At 38.3% G+C, this 19,764-nt stretch overlaps 1 pseudogene; it reads left to right on the top strand.

Moving 5' to 3' along the window:
- Nucleotides 1-8,317: 8,317 nt before the first annotated feature.
- LOC101446707 (activating transcription factor 7-interacting protein 2-like) lies at nucleotides 8,318-19,438 on the top strand (annotated as a pseudogene).
- Nucleotides 19,439-19,764: the final 326 nt, after the last annotated feature.

Below are 19,764 nucleotides of genomic sequence, written 5' to 3' on the forward strand. Positions count from 1 at the left end.
ACCTCAATTTCCTCATCCATAAAATGAAGATAAAAATACTTACCTCATAAATTATTGACAGTATAAATAAGGGATCTCTAGACAGCATATATTGATCATATGTAGCAAGATCAGTTAGATAGTGCTTTGCTCTTTGTAAATGACCCACAAAAGCAGCTATTACTGAATTTGTAACAAATGCAAATGAGTAAAAGAGTATCAGTGTACAGATTTGATTCCTGGTTGCCCACTTGCCATGTTTTCTCCATACTGACCCTTTCTCTCCCACTTCTCCAGGTCTTTGTGTGAATCTAGGTCATTATATATTTTTTTCACTTCTCCTATCATTTTAAGTCCTGCCTTATGTGGAATCCTATGAAATTGCTTATATTACACCATTTTTTACCTACCTGTAAAGATCACGATTTGATAGGGTCCAGCCAAATATCTCATGACGAGGTCAAAGCCTTTGTCTATTTTTAGAATTTTCGATGAATAAAGATTGGGGAAATTATTTCCAACAAACTAAAAACAGCATTAGCATTGGTTCATCCTCTATACTTATGTGAACCCTAGGATATGGGATTTAACTTATAATAAAATCTCTTTACTATAAGCTTTACATTAAAATACTTGCGATTACTTCGATTAAAGACTCTTCTTCTGTGTTTCACAAAAAGAGTTCTAGAGGAAATTAGATGCTATGAAACTGAAGATTTCTCTCTATATAATCCCAGACTGCTTTCTGTTTACTATCCATGAAATCAAAAAACCACAAAAACTGTGGTTACCGGGGGAAAAAAAAAGCCTCTTGGGAAACAACCTCATACAATTCAAAAATAATCTAATGCTGGCAGAAATGGTCTCTTGGCAATAGTGGCTCATTTGTTTAGAGTTCTGCTGTTATTAACTTCTGTTGATCAGGGAGTGAGAAATGGAAACTATGCCACAGAGAATCATTAAAGCAACACACCAGATAGAGATAACCCATTTAGTTGACAAGCCACACAATGCAGTTTGAATTAAAAGCAAACAAACATACAAAACCAAAGAAAACAGTAAACCCACTGCTGGAGAACAGGAAGTCCCTGAAAATCCTAGTGGACTCCTGAAGTCTCCAAAAAGAGAAAGGCCATTTCAGTATCATTGTCCCAAACTAAAATCAAATGTTGAATATGTTTGAGAGGAGCTGGGGTAACAAAAAGAAGACAAAGACAGAGCTGGAAATTGGCAGTGTTGAAAGGAGAGTCTTAAAATGCCTGAGGGCTTTCAACCTTTGTAACGTTAGAGCACAGATGCTTCTGTAAGAGGCACCGCTTCCAAAGTCAATCCTAACTGTCGTTCAGAGTCCTAACTGGACATTTCTGTGCAGTTCCGGGGCTCCTGGAGCCCATTCCTTTGTTTCCTTATTCCACTCTCTGCACTGTCATTTACTCAGAAAATAAGACCAGCCTTTGCACTATAAGACTAAATTAATCATTATGGCCACATTTAAAAATTTCCTGAATACTTGCTGAAGGCAGAGCCTGTACTGACTGAACTTCATATAATTTGAGGCTGTAAACCCAGAGCAGAGGGGGCCGCCTCTGTCAACATAGGACAGATGGGAGGGATGCACGCCTTCCCTTCCTGGGCCTTCAACAGCGTCACAGTAGCAAAACTAGTCAAAAGGTTACAGCGTCCTAGCTCTCTTACCATTTCCCTCACCTACAGTTTCTCCTATTTGATAATAGGATTAAACTGCATAGGCACTGAAGGATTTTCCACATGGAGATATGAAGGGGCTAACCCAGGATTTTTGCTTTCATACACAAAACATCTACGGATATTCTGTTATTAACAGAGGATTCAGAGTTTTGGATCATTTCAGACTTGCAAAATGAAGTCGATATATTTGGCTGATGTATAAACAGATGCTAGAAAATCAACTCAGATTTATTTGCCATTGAAGAGAGATCATTACCTGAATCCATCGAGCTTTGCCTCTTGCCTTCTTCACTTGTTCTCCATCTGTAGAATCTTTTCTGTTACTTACCACAAAATAATTGTTTGAAAATGAAACATAATTCAGTTATTTGATAAAATTTGGTTTTCTTGTTTGACTGAACTCAACATGTTCTAGAATAAATACAACTGTTTTAGACCAATTTTTTTGAGATTTTGTCATGTTTTATGCTTTGAAATCCATCTGTTAATTTTATAGGTTTTAGTCTTAAACATAATCAGTAACAATGCAAATGTATTCTCCCTTTGCAATACTAGGAACAAAAGGAATTCATATATGTAATGGCACTCACTCTTCCAGAATATTCTTACCTCCAGATAGCTACAAGATTCTCTTTCCTCCTTCAAGTCTTTACCCAACTGTCGCCTTAGTCAAGACTATTCTAATTATTCTGTTCAAAATTACAGTCCCTAGGGAAGCGGACTTGGCCAAGTGGTTAGGGCGTCCGTCTATCACATGGGAGGCCTGCGGGTCAAACTCTGGGCCTCCTTGACCCGTGTGGAGTGGCCCATGCGCAGTGCTGATGAGCGCAAGGAGTGCCGTGCCACGCAGGGGTGCCCCCCGCGTAGGGGAGCCCCACGCGCAAGGAGTGCGCCCTGTAAGGAGAGCCTCCCAGTGCGAAAGAAAGTGCAGCCTGCCCAGGAATGGTGCCGCACACACGGAGAGATGACACAACAAGATGACGCAACCAAAAGAAACACAGATTCCCGTGCCGCTGACAACAACAGAAGCAGACAAAGAACAAACAGCAAATAGACATAGAGAACAGACAACTGGGGCAGGGGGGGAGGGGAGTGGAGAAGAGGAGATAAATAAATAAATAAATCTTTAAAAAAAAACAAACAAAATTACAGTCCCTCGCCCTCCCCCCACCCCTACCAAGTCCTAGTTTCTATCATGCTTCTCTGGTTTATTCATCTCAACAGAACTTTTGCCATCTGCATTGTTCCATATTTTATTCATTTATTTTGCTCTTGGAAGGAGGAAACCTTTGTCTCTTATTTGCTGCTTTATCTCCAGTGTCTAAAAGGCATGGCACATGGTAGGCATTAAATAAAGACTTATTGAAGGAAGGAAGGAAAGACTTATGTAGTTGAATATGTGCTTTGTTCCCATCTCTGAAGTCACTTCTCTCTGAATGGAATTAATTTACATATCCAAAATTATATACCATAAGAGGTCTTTGAAGTAGCAAATCAAATGTCCTAAAACATATAGTGATAGAAATGTGATGTTATTTTTGGATGTTACCAAGAAGAGTACAGGAATGGACAATCTCTATAGAGAAAAAAGTCATAAAAATTCTGTATTTGAGTGGAAAAACTAATTCTCAAAAGAGCTTTCCAATGCTTGGAGCTCTACAACAATAAATAGTGTGCATGCCCATAGCTATTATAAATGGGTAAGTTAGCTATGTCTTTTTGCAGATTTTCTGGTTGCTTTACAGGTGACTGAAAATGTTGCCAGACCTTGTGAACCGAAACCAAAGGAAAGATTTCCCTGAGCTGCTGACAGGCTCTACCTGCCAAGAGTTTCACGTTTCTGAGCTGGAGGTAAAGTTGAACAGTGAGAGATACTTCCTGTGGCTAATGAGCTCTTTCGCAGGTGCTCTGCATTGCTGAGACCTCACAGAAATCAACGTCATATCGAGGATTGCTGAAGGGAACTTTCTGGAGCCTAATTGGGCTTTCTCACATTGTCATTAGGCACAGCTATCTGCGTGTCCCCAGGTGACCTGAGCTGACTGCTTTGTATGCTTTCTTTGGCACTTGCTAGAGAAATTTTACAATTTGTTGAGTTACTGAACAGAAAGGGCAGATGGGGATTTAGTGCAATGCATGATGCCAGCCCAAGGTTTCTATTTAACCTCACAGATTTCCTTCGTGCACTAGGCAGACCAGTCACCGGCAACTGGCACCAGCCGTGCCTAGTCTGCACTCTGTGTGGAGGACAGTATATGCAGTGGGGCTCCCTCTCTCTGCTTCCATTATCCATTCTTGTTTGCTTTCTCCCTGCTTCATATCAGGCAGTGGGTATATGGGTGGTCATAAGGCCATGACATTTTACTGCCTACTAGTTTGAGGAAGAACATCCAGGGACTGTTATTTAGTGACTGCTATGAACACAGAATGGGGGCTCTAGGCTCTCAATCAGATACTTTATTCCATTGGAACAGAAAGAAGGACTTCACAGATTGATTCACCTTCTCGAAAGAAAAATATGATCACCATATTTTCTTCAAAAATGAATATGCGGCGGCGGACTTGGCCCAGTGGTTAGGGCGTCTGTCTACCACATGGGAGGTCCGCGGTTCAAAACCTGGGCCTCCTTGACCGGTGTGGAGCTGGCCCATGCGCAGCGCTGATGCGCGCAAGGAGTGCCGTGCCATGCAGGGGTGTCCCCCACGTAGGGGAGCCCCACGCGCAAGGAGTGTGCCCCGTAAGGAGAGCCGCCCAGTGTGAAAGAAAGTGGAGCCTGCCCAGGAATGGCGCCACCCACACGGAGAGCTGACACAACAAGATGACGCAACAAAAAGAAACACAGATTCCCGTGCCACTGACAACAACAGAAGCAGACAAAGAAGAAGACGCAGCAAATAGACACAGAGAACAGACAACTGGGGTGGGGGGTGAAGGGGAGAGGAATAAATAAATAAATCTTTAAAAAAAATAAAAAATAAATAAAAATAAAAATGAATATGCGGTAGTTTGCCACTGCAGAAGGGAGTGAATAATATACAGTTTCCACTCCTGGGCTCTGGGATCAGAGAGCTCTGCAGTTGAACCCTGGTTGCCTCTGCCACTTATTAGATACGAGTGCTCAGACAAGTTTGTAAATCCCTCCATGTCTCAATGTTCTTGACTTCTGAAATAGGGGTAATAGAGGTGTCTATCCTTCAGGGTTGTGAGGAAATTAAATGGAACATACATTAAGGCAGTACATAAGGCAGTGCCTGATAATCTTTCAAAAATTGTTAGAATTATTTCTTGTTACATATTACAGAGAAAAATGCGTTAAACCCTTCTAAGCTCGAATTTGTGATAAACTGAGAGTGTTACGTCGTGTTGCAGACACCTCTCAAGGACCTGAGCCGATGAGACCAGGATGGGAGGAAGGATGGGTATCCACAGCCCAATCCTTGTTTCAGCTGCACCTGGCTAACCCTGTTTTCTCCATTTTAAGAAGTAATTACCAGGCATAGGTTTATTTCACTATCTCTATATCCTCTTCACCTCTTGATTCAGGTGCTAATCAGCCGTGAAACAGTCAAGAGAAAAGAGAAGAAACAGGGAAAGGAGGAGAAGCCCAGGATCAGGCAAATCTCAAGCCAAGCAGAAGTCGAGTTAATGAACAGGAGGAGCGAGCAGCATGTCCATTCTAGTGGCAGTTGGGATTTCCTCGTTCAGCTCAGTGTTTGCTTGGAGATTTTGAGGGAGCTGGGAATGGCCTGGATCCAGTGGCCACTGATACACATGCACACATTGTCCTTTTCTATTGTTACAAACCGGGGCAGAGTTACAAATATTAAAATGATGTTAGTGATCTGTTTGAACAATTCTGGGAATTAATTTCATTATCACCACCAGGGCTTAGCTTAGGTGGAGGTGAAACTGGCAAGTGGATGTGTGTGTGTGTGTGTGTGTGTTTTAGGAGGTACCAGGCATGGAACCCGGGACCTCATATGCAAAGCAGGTGTTCAACTAATGAGCTGCACCTGCTCGGCTGGATGTGTGTTAATGGGTATTGGGGAGATAATCAGCCTCCCTCACTGTATGCACCCTCCAAAGCAAAAAATCTCCAGACCCTGGGTTGTGGTCTCTGGCTGAAACTGTTGGTTGTCTGCCAAAATCCAGCCTTCTTTTCTTCCAAGGTAATAGATCTGTAGCTGAAAAATAGATGTGGTCATGTGCCTAAGTTCTCTCCAAATAAGTATTAGCACAGGTGATTATGCCACCCCGACTCAGAGCTGTTAAGTGAGCAGGTAGGCATCCACACTTTCTTTCCCCTTCTCCTGCTGGCTGCATAAGGATCTCTGAGTTACAATGTGAGGAAGTCTGCCCGGTCACCTGAACGTGCATATGGAACTGTAAGTGATAGATAAAATTGCTTTGTTTTAATCATTTTTACGGTGGTTCAGCCTGTTTTAGCTGATACACAGCCTCAAATTCCACTGTTGGAAATGTACTCCTTTAGGTCACAGTCTTTTACCTTGTCCATCCCAATAAAAGACATATATGTCTGGGATAAACAAAATGTTATGACTTCTTAGTAATTTTCTTCTTGGCAAGATGATTTAATGAGAGATCTCCTGAAAACTGATTATGGCATGGGTCATGAAGGAGAGGGCAGATTTTAAAAAGGAGCTAAAGACAGAAGAAAAGATGAGGACATTGAAAAAATAGGCAAGGGTGACCCTTATGTCCTTCATAACTTTGTATGGAACCTGCTATAACCAGCACAATGGATCGATAAGACAATATTCTATCCTCTCTATGTTTATATGACTATACTAGCTTCTCAAACTCAGTTCTCACACTCACACAGTTGTTCTGCTACTCTCTGGGGTAATGTTTAAGGGAGGTCCAATCTATTTGTTATGCATCCATCATGTGCTAGGTAATGTACACAGAGTCCAAAAGAGCTCCCTTTCCCCTCCAGGGGATAACAGACCGCCCATGCCTATGACCCGGCTCCCCTTAAGTTAGGTGTTAACTCAAGCTCAAGGGTCACAGGTATTGTCCAAACCACAGGAATGTTCACTTCATTATACATACACCTAGGTTCAAGTTTGGATTATAAACATTGGAGGAGTCCACTGAGCAAGGTGATGACAGATAATCTTCCTAATTGTACCTTAATCTTCTAAGCTCTGTTATATTGGACTCAGTTAGGCTTTACTACTCACTCAGATATTATGCAGTTTCTTTCCCTGATCTGAACAGTTATAGTCAAACGACTTCACTTTAGTACAAGAGCATTTATTGAATATCTGCAATGTTCTAGATGCTAGATATTTGCCTATGCATAAACTTTAATATATTTCTTTTAAGATGAAGAACTTTACCCACAGGTCCACATCTAGGGTTATCTATATTCTGGGAGATTTAAGTTCCTAACAGAGTCAGTCTCCATTAATGGAGGGACGTAAGCTGAAGGAGAATATGAGCCATCGCAGACAGCTAGAGGTGCCTTCTTCCATCTGGGAGAGGTCATGTCCCTCTTCTCAGCAATTTGGTCTTGATTCAAATTGGCTCCTAAAACAAAACCTTGGAGTAACACCAAATCTTGATTCTCTGCACAAAATCTTGGCCTTTATTGAGGAATCCAGGCCAGAATCAAATAAAACTTCTATTCATCAGTTTCCAGTTTTTGCAGGACTCCCAAGTTGTTTCAGGGATAGCTCAGTTTCCAGATCTTCCAGAGATAGGGAAGGAGTATGATGCCATGATGATGTGTTCATTCATTCCTAAGCCAAACAGGAAGACCAGTAAACATTGTGCTGTCTTCTTAAACCTGTATTATTATAGAAGTCCTCATGATCTACTCTCTTGATTGATAACCAGTAGGTCCTCTCATTCAATCCAAAAGATGGTAATATACTACACCATAAGGAAAGTCCTACTAAAATAGCTACTCTACACATTGCAAGAGGTGTTCCTCCCAATTGCCTCATCTCATTACAGAGTTCTGCATCTTTAGCAATTGGAAAAAAATTCAGAAAAGTTTAATAGTAAGCATGTTACTTATCACTTCACTTCTTGTATTGCCAAAGAGGGGAGCTCTATTCCCTATTAATTGAGCAGTGTTAGAAGAAAACCATTTTTGATTTCTCACCTTGCCATGGCAGATCCAGCCAGTTTGCAGGACACATAACTTCTTATAGGACACTGTCCTGCTACCACATGAAAGGTAAATTCATTAGGGCAAAGCCTCTCTGCCTACCTTGCAACTTGGGTGGGGGGTGGGGGTGGGAGGAGAAAGCTAGCACATAAAGTGGGGTAAGAGTAGGAAGTTCAATTTTGTCTCTGAATCTAAGCCTAATGCCATTTTATCTTTATTTACTAAAATAAAGCTGATACTTACTCCTAAAACTTTTTCTCCTTTGGTTTTAAAACTCACAGAAAGGGGATATGATTCACCATCACCCTCAGACATCACACTAGAATCACAGCAATGGGGAATTAAGGAAAAATATTCATCTCATTATACATATACCCAGGTTCAGGTTTAGATTATAACATAGTTTTCAAACATGAATTTTTAAAGTGTAAATTCCAATATCCTAATAGATCCTGTCATTCCGGAATTTGAACTTGTAGAAGTATAGAGTCAATGGATCATTCATCATTTGACGCTGATAATAATTACAGCCATAATCAAAAGGAGAGTATGTTTTCAGAAAACAAAGAAAATGTTAAGTGCATGAAAACTTCAGAGCAAATTCATGAAAATATTTTTGTAGCCTTGGAAAGGCCAAGAGCGTGTCTGGAACAGGTCAAACATTTGATTTGACAGGATATCTGTAATATATATTGCAAAGTATTTGGTCACAAACTGAAAGAATTGAATGACTTCATTGGGAAGACACAGGGCAGGCATAAATATGAAGCAAAAGCTAGTGAACACTTCACAAGAACAGTACAATTTCAAAGATGTATTAAAACAGTATTATTATCTCTAAGGAATTGTTTGGAACCACACACGTTATCAAATAATATAGACTGTAAGTTTACAAGTTCAGAGCCTATGAATCTGTATAAGATTCAAGAGTCAGTTAAAAGCCCAGATGAAAAATGACTTCTATGAACTAGGAACCTTCTATACTTTCAGAAAAATCAAGTGAAAAGATTTTTGTCTGTTTCTGAAAATAACAATGATGATATTATGTTGAGTTCTGTGGCAAGTCATAATTTGAAAACTTCAGTAGCATCAAATCCAACAGATATTGGAAAAATTGCATCAAGAAATTCCAGTGATTCACCTGATGCTGAACCGGAAGTTAGGACTATGGAGGAAAAGAAACTCGATTCTGTGATTGATCTAACAAAAGACGCCCTATGCAGCTGCAACACTGAAAGGCCAGTATCCAACTTGGAGTCATCTAGGAAAGCTGCTTTAAATTCAAAAGAGACAACCCTAGTGGCACAAAATGCAGCCCAGATTCTTGAGTCCTTTGAGTACCTGCCCCCTCTCCCAGAACCACCACCCTACTACCTGAACTAGTCGGCAAAATCTGAGCTACCACTCCTCCCCAGAAGCCTGAGCTCAAAGTGAAATGGGTGCATCGCCCTGGCCTGGAACATGACCAAAATCAATCCTAAGGGGTTTCCTGTGGAAAGCTGCCACCTCTTCCTGTGCCATGAGAACCCTAATGTTAAGCTGATTTGGAAGAAAATTGGAGATATTACAGCTTTACCTCTCCCAATAGTCTGCACTTTATCTGTTTTTATTTTCCGATGAATACTACTTTGTTGCCCAATCAAAAGACATTTTGGGGCTATAAGGATGAGTTTGTGACATAAAATCTATCCCTGGATTTTCTGAAAAATCTTACCTAAAAGAAAAGTTTTCAATAATTATAAGTTTTAATATGATTTGTTTAGTTTTTTCATATTTGAGTTTTTTGTTTATAATGTTGTGAATCCTTTGTATAGGGAGAGTCCTCTTCCACATGTTCTAAGTGGCCTATTCTATAGTTTCACAAATTTCTGATTCACATTCAATAAATATGTTCAATGGATATGTTCTCAAACGTACATCATCATAGACCCATGTTGCTAAGCTCTGCTGTAAACAGTATCTTTGGTGACTATGGATCTCTTGTTTGTATCAAAAGTCCTAGGATAGAAGCAGCCACCATTTCCTCTTTTGACAATAGCTTTAGTGACCTGCTTGTGGTCAATAGTTGCAGGAAAAATCAGGTCTTCACTGAGATCAAATCATCCTTGGGGTACATCTCCACCAAGGTTTTATGATTTTGTTCTGTGTTCAAATTCTATGATTTGTCCCCCCTCTGTCCTCCTCCCTCCACCCCTTTTTGTCAGTCATTTGGGGAAAAAGTCTGGAGGTTTCCTCTAAATCTGTTTGTATACTTACATATAATAAAATTTGTTAAACATTGAAAAAAAATTCCAATATCACTTCAGAAAATTACTCCATTTGTTTTTGGTCAAATTCAGGCCACCTGAGGACTTTGCCGGTGATGACAAGGAGGTTGACTGTGATATGGAGAACAAAACAGTGAGGAAATTTAGATTCCCCAGTCTAGTAATGAGAGAAGCAGGGTGGAGAGAAAGTTTTGTTGATTTAATGTGTGTAACACAGAACATAATTTGTGATAATCTAGAGGAAAAGAATTCCTTCAGGTATTAGTGAGATTTTCAAGATAAATATTTATGAATCCAAACAATTTCTAGTGTAATATTAAGCTCTAGCCTGAACTTTCAATCCAATATTTTAAAAAAACAACACAATTATAAGGTCTCCTTTTTAAGATACCTTTAAAAAATTATAAATATTTTTAATATTTAATATAATATTTTATTAATTTCACTAATTTTAATATAAAATAGCAAGTATTTCTGCAAGATAAAGAACAAAACTACAAGGTTTCACAAATAGGAATGCGTCTAATGGATCACTGAGAGAGAAAAAAAAGGGTTTCATTCTGCAAAGTTATATTAACTTGGAGCAAATGTTATATTAAATTTATTTTATTTATATTCTCTTTAACTATACAATATTTACTGCTTTGTTAATTGTAAAGGTAAAATATTCTTAAGGCAGAAAATTTGGAAAACACAGAAAACTAAAGAGATGAACAGTTGATCTGTTTCCTCAGAGCTGAGTACTGTAACGTTTGGGTTATGTCCATCTAGGTCCCTCTGTGCAGGATGGGCAAGGAGTTTGTGAAACTAGTTTGGCAACCCCAGCTACACCACTTTGGAAGAATCTAACAGAATTGGGAAGGTGGGGGAATGGCCAGACTTAGCAGCGTGGAGTACTTTGAGGAGACTGCTGATGTCCTGTGGCATCAGCTGTGCCCAGCTAAGCATGTGGAGCTTCAAGGGAGCTACTTGCAGAGATGGATGTGTCTTCTGGAGTTTAGAAGATTGAGACTGCCAATCTTCTCAGATCCAAAGAGTCCAGGGTGGTCTGTGGTGGCAGAGAAAAAATAAGAGACAGGTCTACTTTGGTATGGTCAGAACTTCCAGAAATTAGCAGGGCAAGAATGCAAAAGAACCAAATGGACAAGAAACAGTGACTGGCCTTGAGTTGGCCTCACAGAGACACAATTTGAGGACATGGCAACATGAGGTAGCCCCAACACAGAGACCTTATCAATAGCTAGAGCAAAGGGAGGTTAGCAAGCAGCCAACTGAGTGGCCTCAGGACAGGCAACTATCAGAGGGGAGGAAGAAGGGAATAGGTGTTTGTGCAAGGGCCAAAACACACATGCACAGGAAAACAAGTCTCTTCCTCCTAATCCGCCTTCCTTCATTTTCTCCAAAACAGTAGTATCATATACATATATTTGCATTCTCCTTTGAAAAATAACATTTACTAGGAGCATTCCTTAGTATTTTCAACTCTCTGTAAATCCCATGTGTAAACACATTTTCAAATACTTGTTACCACTTAATTTCAATAAACCCTATCCCTGATAAATTGCTTTCTATTTTCCAATAGTCTTATTTTCAAGAAGTTTGATCTTGGTGACATCATCACTGTTTTTGTTGTTGTTGTTCTTTGTTTTTTTGTTTGTTTGTTTTTTGGTAAGTATTTGTTAGAACCTCATTCCTAGACCACACTAGAGCTTTCGAGGTCTCTAGACCCAGTGCTCCTGATCAAATATCTTTTGTGGTTATGCATGTCTAATTCCATAAAGTCCAAACTCCACAACTTGGCCGTTAAGACTTTCCACAAACTGATTTTAACAAAATATTTTCATACTCATTGTCGTCCCAAATTAACCTTTTCCATCAGGGCAATGGTCTATTCATATTCCCTGAATATACCTTCCGTGTTCCCACATCCCTGGTTTTGCTCATAGGGTTTCCTATTCCTCCAGTTCTCCTCCACCTCTCTAGGTATGTTGGCTGAGAATTTTGGCATGAAGAAAGATGAGAGAGGCAATGAATTTCAAAAGATTAACAGATTCTAACATAGAGTGTTTTAATTTAGGCTAGAAAAATTATAGCCAAGGAGAAATTCATGTTTCAGAGACAGAAAAGGACAGCAGAAGTGTGGGAAAGGTCACCAAGAGAGATTTCTACATGTAGAAAATTGTGGGAGGTAGAAGTATTTTGAGCACTGATTCCATGTATCTTTGTAAAGAAAAGGGCACCTTGTTTAGAAAGGCATTTTACAAAAGAACACCAAAGGTTGTAGCCAATTACAAAGACTTGGTTTAAAACAAAACCAAGAGAGGTCTAAAAAGATTACCTTCAGGCATAATCTCAGAGCTGAATCCTGAGCAACTGTGAGGAGGAACAATCCATTTTTAGAATCAGCAAGGATGTTTTTGTATCAGTGACCCCTCGAGTAGACAAGTAAGAGGGAGAGCACATAGTTCTAACTGTAATGGCTTGTTCAGGATTGGTAAGTAGCTGCTTTTCTATCAGCACATGAGTTGCTTATGTCCCCCAATAGATGCTGGACTACACCACTGTACTGGTCTTTGTCATCCTGCCTTCTGGCAATTAAGATCTGTTTCTCAGAATCATTGAGCATGCCAGTGTGTACCCAGACCTAGAGGGTGTTAATAAAGTTTTCAGCATCAGATAATGCTTGTGAACAATTGTTAAAAAAAACAAAACAAAATAACAAAACAAAGAACTATCCTTGCAAATTTATGTAAGAATTAAATAACCCAAGATCAGAGAATTATTTGAAGTCATTCAAAACTATTAAAGTCACTAACAGGAAAAGAAAAATTCTATGTAAAGGCAGGTTGGTTACAAGTTCTTGTGCCAGTTAGAGATTATTTTATGAATCCCAAAAAGAGAAAGATTATGTTTGTAAACTAATCTATTCCTCTGATAATGATACCCTTTGATTGCATTAAATTCAGTTGAGGGGCCTTTGATTAGACTCCTTGATAAGATTGATTTAGGGCTTTGGATTGGACTGAGTCAGTGAGGCTTGACTCTGGTTGAATCACTGACTGCTTGGTGGATCTGATATAAATGAAAACATGAACAGACAGACACAGGAAAAGAAAGCCAGCATATTTGATTCTGCAGTATGAGAGAGAAGACTGCAGGAAAACAGAAGCCCCTGAGAGGCTCAAAGAGCTAAGGTGCAGTAAAAAACGAGCCCTCTGCCTGGTTTCTCACAGCTGAACTCCAAGACACAGCAGATTCTGGAGGGGAAGGCAGAGACCTCTGCAGAGGTGGCTGTCATCTTGCTTTACTATGTAGCATCAACACCAGGATCACCAGTAGCTGACTTTGGTGAGAAAACCTCTCGGGATGTTTGGACATTTCATGGCCTTGGAACTGTAAGCTTTTACCCTGAATAAATCCCCATTATAAAAGCCAACAAATTTCTGGTGTTTTGCATCGGCAGCCCTTTGGGAAACTAAAACAGTTCTCAAAGCAAAGTTTTGAAAAACCTGCATTTATTCTTTCATTTGTTCATTCAAAGAATAATTATTATCTACTGTATTCCAAGTACTATGCTAGACATGGGGTACAAAGATGAAAATAGAGAGTACCTGATCTAGAATGTTGAAACCTACTTGGGAAAATAACAAAATAAATAAATAACTATAATAAAATTGTTCAAGTAGAAATGTGCAAGAAAGAGTGTCTTAGAGTTCCCTGAGTACAAGGAAAAGCTTTATGGGGAGACCAGAACTCTTAAGAAAGAGTTCCATAGGCGCCGCTGCAGGGAGCAGCTTGTTTGAAATGCAATGACATGCTAGGTAGCAGGGCTGTGGAGGGCACCTGCCGTTAGCCAAGTACACCTGGCCTGTGGAGTGTAAGGAGAGAGAGGTGGGAAATTAGTGCAGAGATCAGTAGCCCTAATAGTGGACGCAATTATTAATAAAATGCTTTTATGGAATCAAAATATTACGTAAGTAACATGGTATAGGATTAATTTATGTAATTATATTCCTAAAAAGCTCCCAAGAAAGCCATTTTCTCTTAGAAGGACGAAACAGTCAGATGCAATTATTAACATTTTATTAGACATTTAGAATAATAGTTCCTAGTATCACACACTGATAATTCCTTGTATAATGAAGCAGTTACGAATGCGGCTTCTGGTTTCACAGCTTTCATAGTCTGACCCTCATCTGCAAACTGGGGGCGATAACTGTGCTTATCTCAAAGGGAGTTGGTGTAGATAACTATACGAGCAAAGTGCTTAAACAGTATCTGGCTCCTAAGAAGTTCTCAGTAACGGTTAGCTAGTTTTAAAAAACAATGAAACATTATCTAAGTTTTTTTTAATTTGTTTAATGATTAAACTTTACTAACAATGTTCATCATTTGAACGTAGCAGCTGGCCAAGGCCTTAGAGTCGTCCAGTCCACCCATCCCCAGTCCCATTTTACAGATAAAACGGAGGTCAGCAGCTTTTCCAGCCACCAAGTTCCTGAGCTGGAAGGAGGTTTCTACCCTATTGCCGCAGCCACTAGCTGGAGCTTTGGGACAAATAACTGATCATCTGCTGCCGTCTAGTGGCACATTGGGGAAATTTTTCTCAGGTTCGATCATAGTGATAGTGTCAGAACCATTTATTGTTGCGGGCCTACCAGGCAAGTTACCAAGTGCTGTATTTATTGTCTCTGGAATGAATGTGAGGTGAACGTTAAAACAACGAGATGTTTTTATTATTGATACTTACAACTAGCTAAAATTATTTTCATACAAATCATATAAGGTATTGTCATTTTTTTTAGCATTTCATATTTTTCTTACATTTAACTCACCTCTCCAGTTGTATAAAATTAAGTATTAGCCTGTTGGTTACGCACTTGACATTGCCTCATTTTCTGTATCTACTTTTACGTGGTCTTAATCAGCTGTAAAATAATAGATACTCTCTTATGAAAACAGCATGTAGTTTAAAAAGAAAGACATCAAACACAGCCAGAGGCTAATAGTGCCGGACGAGACCCCTTGAAACTGGAGACCTGAGGAACAACTGTCAATTGAGCTGCACATTTATTCTGACACATATATATTAACTTTTACACAAATTTCCTCCTCTATACCTTACTCGTTCATTTCAGACATAGCTTGAAAAGACAACAGCTATATATTGTTCCATTTTGTATGCATCCTTTTATAGATATAAAATTTGTATCCAGTTGTGAAACTAGTATTCAAAAAAAGAAGCAATGTTTTCCTGACACATGGAGACTATCGATAAATTCCTTAAGGTAGAACTGTTGAATCTAATGATTTATTTGCAAGACATTGCCTTTGTATATTATTTGTCATTCCCACTAATGGTATATAAGCTTGCCTCATTTTTCCATGCTAGGGGGCAACACTTGGTCTTATGAAAACTGTAATTTCTCCAAATTGAGGGATGTAAAAATAATATCTTATTGTTTAAATTCCTTTCTTTGTAGGTGAGTCTGAGATGTTTTCCTGGGCAAAAAGTCATTTGAATTTTTTTGTGTGCATGTGTGAACAGCCTGTTGATATTCTTTGCCACTTTTTATATTAAGTTGTTGATATGTGAGCTCTCTTTAGACAATCAGCAAATCCGTACCTTTCCATTTATCTTTTGATTTTGCTTGTGATATTTTTCCACATGGAATTTTAACTATTATAAAGCTAAGTATATGATTTTTTTCCTACCAAGGCTTCTGGTTTTTCACTTGCCCACAAAGTTTTCCCTCACTGAAGGTCATAAACTAATTGTCCCTGCTTTCTTTGATTACTTTTACAGTTTCATTTTTGAAAAAAAAATATTAGATTAAAATAATTGAGCTATCTATAATATTTTTGGTGAGGAGAACAAGTAGGGATTTAGCTTTATTTTCTCCCCCAAAAGTCTAGACATTTACTCCAATGCTATATAGAGTAATCTGCTCATTCTGGTTGATTTAAAATGCTACTTTAATCACATGCCAAATTTTCATTTGGATCAATTTCTGCTTCTAGATTTTCCATTATATTCGATTGCTTTTGCTGTAGATTGCTATACTAATACTAAACTCTTTTACAAACAATAGCTTAAAATACATTTTAATATCTGGTAGGACTGCAGTACTATCATATTACTTTTATTTTTATTACTCCCAGAATCTTCTTGATTAATTTCATGTGCTTCTTAAAAATATGTAAACTCTTGAGTTAAAATCCTATAAGCATTTTCATTGTGATCATGTTAGATAAATTAAGGTAGAATTGATATCTTTGCAATATTGTATGATAAGGTATATTCATCTATTTAGTTAGGTAATATCTTTACACATATTTAAATAGGCCTTGCACATTTCTTGCTAAATTTCTCACTAGGCATTCAATTTCTTTTATTGTCATTGTAAATTATAATTACCATTTATTCTCTTTACTTTTAATTTGGAGGATTTTTTGTGTGTTTAGGAAAGTTATAGATTTTTATGTAAATTTTGAAAAGAGTAACCAATTGTTGACAGTAATTTTTCTTTCAGTTGATTTTCTTTGGATTTCCTGTTTCACAAATATATCATCTGTGTAAGCCAATCATTTTTGCCTGTTTTGCCTGTTCTTTTCTAATCTTTATACTTCATTTCTTTTTTTCCCATTGTTAGTACTTCCAGGTAAATGCTAGGTAATAGTGGAAAGAGTGGGCTTTATTGTCTTTTCTAGTTTATGATTTTAAAATAGGAATGTTTCCAGTGTTCATCATTAAGCAAGATGAATTTGATATAAGGAACACGTTTCCTCCTTCGTGCCTTCAATTCACTGAAAAAAATCCACTACAAAGCAAAAAAAACATGACGTGAAAGTCACTTCCTTTGAAGCACAAATTTTAGTTAAAATCACATTATTTTTGGACTCCATCCTAAAAGTAATTTCCTTTCTAAGTTATAGTATGTGACAAACAAAAGAATTCTCTAGTTATTGCACATTCTCTCTTTCTCTTTTTCTCACTTTTCACATGCTGTTTTTAAATAATTTATTTAATGAATGTATTAACTTGATCCTGTTTCATGAGAGGATTCATAAATATTTTCTAGTTGAAATCACCTTCCAAATAGAAGAGCCAACAAGCTGAAATACAAATGTAAAAGCAATGGTCTAGTCTGTGACGTGAGGTGAGGAAAGAGAAAAGCTTGTGAGCTGGAGTCAGGGAAAAGGTTTTCTCTATAATTGAAATTTATTGCAAAAGCTGTTCTAAAATGGGCGTAACTTCTTAAGTGTTCTTCACATAAATGGATTTGAGCAGTTGTTAAGTGCTATTTATGCATACACATGTACAATGTACATAAATTTGATCATTTTAAGAAGGAATACTTTTTCCTATCTTCTGAAAGGATACAAAAGTCAGGAATGGATAATAAATTTTACCAAATGCCTCTTGACTGTCTATGAGAATAATCATACCTTGTTTTCCTCCTTTGACCTCTCAATCAAGTAATTATATTAATAGCTATTAGTTATGAACAATTTTAACCTCTTGGAATGAAGCCACCAGATCATAGTTTATTATTTTTTAAAATACGTGCTGTATTATATTTGTTAATATTTTTTGAATGATTTTTGCATAGCCATTCCTTAGTGAAATGGGCCTATGGGTTTTTTATGTTGTTCTCAGTTGGAGAGTTTGGGGGTACATTTATCTAGTTTTGGTACCAATGATATGGTTGTTTTGTTAAAAATAATTGGGAGCTTTCCTTTTTTTCTTGGGGTATGTGGTAGTTTAAATGGTAATTATCTGTTCATTGAAACCTCAAAAGAATCTATCTATGACAGCACCCATGTCTGGTGTTTTTTGTGGGGATAAACTTTTGGTAAATTTCTCAATTTCTTCCATGGTTACCAGAGTTTTCATTTTTTTTCTATCAGCCTGTGGTTAATTTTAGTAACTTTCATTTTCTCTAAAAAAAATCATCACTTTCATTCAGGTTTCTATATTTCCTTACATAAATTAGCTACCATATTTTCTTATGACTCTATTTCCTCTGTGATTATTTCCTGTCTCTTTTTTAAACCCTGTGTATTTCTGTTTTCTCTTTTACCTCTTAAGAATGTTAGTGTGACTATCTATATTCATCCATAAATATAGGCTTCTCTCTATATATTCTATATTTAATAATATCTGTGATTTCAAAAGACAGCTCGGAGCACATTCAGTAATTTTACTGTTCTTCTATTCTAATTAATAAATTAATTCTTATTTATCTAAATTACATAAGATGTGGCATGCACTCTTGAGTTTGCCACAGGCCCCATTTTTCTTATTTTCTATGCCCAGAAATTGACATATTATTTTTCTGCTGGACCTTTCTAGGCATATAAATTATGACCCCTAGTTTAAGGCTTTTAGTTTTCCTCTGACCCCTACTTAAGCCATTTCCCATAGGTTCTAATATGTTAAGTTTTGATATTTTCTGAAATATCTTTTTCTTTCTTATTTAACTTACGAATGTATGAAATGGGGGGAGCCAGGCATCGCTCAGTGTTTGAGTGCATGCTTCCCCTGTATGAGTTTCTGTGTTTAATCCCTGGTGCCTCTTAAAAAAGAATTGATAAAAACTCTTGAGAAGTGGACTTGGCCCAATCGATAGGGCGTCCGCCTACCACATGGGAGGTCCATGGTTCAAACCCCGGGCCTCCTTGAACTGTGTGGAGCTGGTCCATGCACAGTGCTGATGCGCGCAAGGAGTGCCGTGCCACGCAGGGTGTACCCTGTGTAGGGGAGCCCCACATGCAAGGAGTGCACCCCGTAAGGAAAGACGCCCAGAGTGAAAGAAAGTGCAGCCTGCCCAAGAATGACACTGCACACATGGAGAGCTGACACAACAAGATGATGCAACAAAAAAAAAACACAGATTCCCGTGCTGCTGATAAGGATAGAAGTAGTCACAGAAGAACACACAGTGAATGGACACAGAGAGCAGACAACCGGGGGGAAAGGGGGAGAGGGGGAGGGAAGAAGGGAGAGAAATAAATAAAAAAATAAATCTTAAAAAAAAAAAGGGGGGGAGTTCTTATATTTCCAGATGGTTAGTAATGGCAGACAGAAGCCAGACTACAGGAAAACTGAGAAATGAGAAACTGGGGAAGTTTATGTAGGAAAAAAATTATAAAAGAGAGTGAGAGAGAGTATTGGTTATATGCAAAGCCAGGAGGATATATATATATATATTTTTTTTTCTTTTACTTTTTCTTTTTGTGTTAGGAGAAACTTGAGAGTGTTTATGAGCTGAAGGAGAAATCTGGTGGAGTGTTATCAGAGAGAACATTACTCAGAATGGCGGCAGAGAACTTGGCAGGGTGAAACCAGAATCCAAGCCACATGTCCAGGAAGCAAGGAAGCCCTCTCTGTGGCAACGAGTATTAAGGGTATGTGTGAATATAGATAGTGCTGGAGGTAGACATAGAAAAGGCACTGAGGTACTTCATGACTGTCGACTGGGTGTTTTTGTAAAACAGAGGCTTGAGCACATACTGAGCATGATGAAGGTGAGAAAGAAAAAGTGGCTCGAGGAGCAGGGAAGATTTGGCATAAGAATTGAAATGGGAGAGGCACTGAATGAGGGTCTGCTTCCTTATATCAAAGGTGTTTCTCCAGAAAAAATTAAAATTAAAAATTAAATTAATTTA

The sequence above is a fragment of the Dasypus novemcinctus genome, chromosome 1 (genome assembly GCF_030445035.2).
Source record: "Dasypus novemcinctus isolate mDasNov1 chromosome 1, mDasNov1.1.hap2, whole genome shotgun sequence".
In the NCBI taxonomy this organism is placed as follows: domain Eukaryota; kingdom Metazoa; phylum Chordata; class Mammalia; order Cingulata; family Dasypodidae; genus Dasypus; species Dasypus novemcinctus.